We start from the raw sequence: 3,570 nt of genomic DNA, 5'->3' as shown, positions 1-3,570 counted from the left end.
AGGGGGGGGGGGGGGGGGGGCGGGGCATAAGTGAATGATGTGGAATTGAACTGCACATTAAGGAAACAAATATTGAAACAAAGTTGGTATTTTACTTCTGTGTAGACTATATTTACACCATGCCTAGCCGATCTAATCTTGCAGACAGATCAGAATAATAGTCTAAAGCTTCCACATCAAATATAGCCCTACACAATACAGCCTAACTGTCAGCTGATCTACTCATGTTCAATTGCCTTGCACAGCCTCAGCTCTATGGAAAAGCAACACAAAGTAGCGCAGATGCACGAAATGAGATATTAAAAAGAAACAACCCAGGATTTCTACAATACTGCAGTGCATAAATGTAGGCTACTAAAAAAATACAAATCCCCCTGGGTTTATACTGCCTCTATTAGCGCTTGCTGAAATCAAGAACAACTAACCTACTAAAATTACAACAAAATGACTTCTTATTAATCGCCTTATGCTGGAACTTGTAGTGTCAACCGTAAAAACTACCAACTTTAAAACGTGCAGGCTGACTGTCTTCTGGTTGCTTGAAAAAATATGGTGATACTGTTATACTTTTCATACTACAATCATATTGGAATTAATCCCAATGCATTTCAAGGACCATAAACTTGAATAAAAAAAATATCAGGTCTTCGACTGTTTAAGCTACAAACACCAAACCAACTTTAAAACGTGCAGACTGACTCAGAGTAGATTGCTTGTCAAAAGAGATTTGATACTGTTTATTATTTTTAACTATAGCCATTTAAAATGTGCACTAAGGCTCCATAAACTACAATGGGTCATTCCTGGATTCGCCACTGCTCTAGAATTGTTTAAAATACAAACATGGAACCAATGTTAAAATGTGGACGCTGACTTTTGCTTGTCAGAAGATTGTTGATCATATTTATACTTTTGAACTAAAAGCATATCACATTTGCATACAAGATCCATGGGCTATTATAGTAGATTTTAGCATTTGCCACTGCACTTTACAATTTTAGCTACAAACACCAAACCAACTTTGAAATGTGCAGACTTTCTCATCTTAGATTGATTCAGTACAGTAATTTGCTCCACTTTTTACTTTTAAAACCATGAAGCTTTCTGTACCCACATTCATTTCAATAGTGTAACGCAGACTCAAACTGTCATGTACTGTCATGTTGTGTCTTGTCTCTGTCCTTTCCCTTCACCCTGTCTCCCTCTGCTGGTCGTTGTTAGGTTACCTTTTCTCCCCCGCTTTCCCCCAGCTGTTCCTTGTCTCCTCTAACTACCCATTCACCCCGTTTCCCACCTGTTCCCTTTTTCCCTCTGATTAGGTCCCTATATCTCTCTCTGTTTCTGCTCCTGTCCTTGTCGGATTCTTGTTTGTTGTGTTCCATGCCTGAGCCAGACTATCGTCATGTTTGCTGTAACCTTGTCCTGTCCTGTCGGAATCTGCCGGTCTATCTGAGCCTACCTATGTTTGGTTATTAAAGAAGCTCTGTTTAAGTTAGTTCGCTTTTGGGTCCTCATTCACTCACCATAACAGAAGAATCCGACCAAGAATGGACCCAGCGACTTCGGACCCTCTCCACTCAGCCGTCGGGATCCAGGGAGCGATGCTAGGCAGACACGAGCAGGAAGTGTCTGCTGCTCGACATGCCGTTGAGACCCTGGCCACCCAAGTCTCCAACCTCACAGAACAGGTTCACCATCTCCGCCTCGATCCACCGGCCACTTCCAGGGCTTTCGAATCTCCGGAGCCCAGAATCAATAACCCGCCGTGTTACTCTGGGGAGCCCACTGAATGCCGCTCGTTCCTCACCCAGTGTGATATTGTGTTTTCTCTCCAGCCCAACACTTACTCCAGGAGCACTGCTCGTGTCGCCTACGTCATATCTCTCCTTATTGGACGGGCTCGTGAGTGGGGCACGGCAATCTGGGAGGCAAGGGCTGAGTGTACTAACCAGTATCAAGACTTTAAGGAGGAGATGATACGGGTTTTTGATCGATCTGTTTTTGGGGAGGAGGCTTCCAGGGCCCTGTCTTCCCTATGTCAAGGCAATCGATCCATAACAGACTACTCTATTGAGTTTCGCACTCTTGCTGTCTCCAGTGGCTGGAACGAGCCGGCCTTGCTCGCTCGTCTTCTGGAGGGTTTCCGCGCAGAGGTAAAGGATGAGATTCTCTCCCGGGAGGTTCCTTCCAGCGTGGATTCCTTGATTGAACTCGCTATTCGCATTGAGCGACGGGTTGATCTTCGTCACCGAGCTCGTGGAAAGGAGCTCGCGCTCTCCGTCGCCTCCCTCTCCGCATCACTACCATCTTCCTCTGCCGGCTCGGGTGCTGAGCCCATGCAGCTGGGAGGTATCCGCATCTCGACTAAGGAGAGGGAACGGAGAATCACCAACCGCCTCTGTCTCTATTGCGGTTCCGCTGGTCATTTTGTCACTTCATGTCCAGTAAAAGGCCAGAGCTCGTCAGTAAGCGGAGGGCTACTGGTGAGCGCTACTACTCCTGTCTCTCCTTCAAGATCCTGCACTACCTTGTCGGTCCATCTACGCTGGACCGGTTCGTCAGCTTCCTGCAGTGCCTTAATAGACTCTGGGGCGGAGGGCTGTTTTATGGACGAGACCTGGGCTCGTGAACATGACATTCCTCTCAGACAGTTAAAGGAGCCCACGGCCTTGTTCGCCCTGGATGGTAGTCCTCTCCCCAGGATTCAGCGTGAGACGCTACCTTTAACCCTCACTGTTTCTGGTAATCATAGTGAAACCATTTCTTTTTTAATTTTTCGTTCACCTTTTACACCTGTTGTTTTGGGCCATCCCTGGCTAGTTTGTCATAATCCTTCCATTAATTGGTCTAGTAATTCTATCCTCTCCTGGAACGTCTCTTGTCATGTGAAATGTTTAATGTCTGCTATCCCTCCTGTTTCCTCTGTCTCTTCTTCACAGGAGGAGCCTGGTGATTTGACAGGGGTGCCGGAGGAATATCTCCACACCGGTCGTATGATTGTAGTATTGATCTCCTTCCGGGAACCACCCCCCCCCGGGGTAGACTATACTCTCTGTCGGCTCCCGAACGTAAGGCTCTCGAAGATTATTTGTCTGTAGCTCTTGACGCCGGTACCATAGTCCCCTCCTCCTCTCCCGCCGGAGCGGGGTTTTTTTTTGTCAAGAAGAAGGACGGGTCTCTGCGCCCCTGCATAGATTATCGAGGGCTGAATGACATAACAGTGAAGAATCGTTATCCGCTTCCTCTTATGTCTTCAGCCTTCGAGATCCTGCAGGGAGCCAGGTTTTTCACTAAGTTGGACCTTCGTAACGCTTACCATCTCGTGCGCATCAGGGAGGGGGACGAGTGGAAGACGGCGTTTAACACTCCGTTAGGGCACTTTGAATACCGGGTTCTTCCTTTCGGCCTCGCTAACGCTCCAGCTGTCTTTCAGGCATTAGTCAATGATGTCCTGAGAGACATGCTGAACATCTTTGTTTTCGTTTACCTTGACGATATCCTGATTTTTTCACCGTCACTCCAGATTCATGTTCAGCACGTTCGACGTGTCCTCCAGCGCCTTTTAGAGAA

Source organism: Oncorhynchus mykiss, chromosome 7, assembly GCF_057628025.1.
Source record: "Oncorhynchus mykiss isolate SJ-2025 chromosome 7, ASM5762802v1, whole genome shotgun sequence".
Classification (NCBI taxonomy): Eukaryota; Metazoa; Chordata; class Actinopteri; order Salmoniformes; family Salmonidae; genus Oncorhynchus; species Oncorhynchus mykiss.
The sequence above is the reverse complement of the archived record's forward strand: the minus strand, read 5'-3'. Positions refer to the sequence as shown.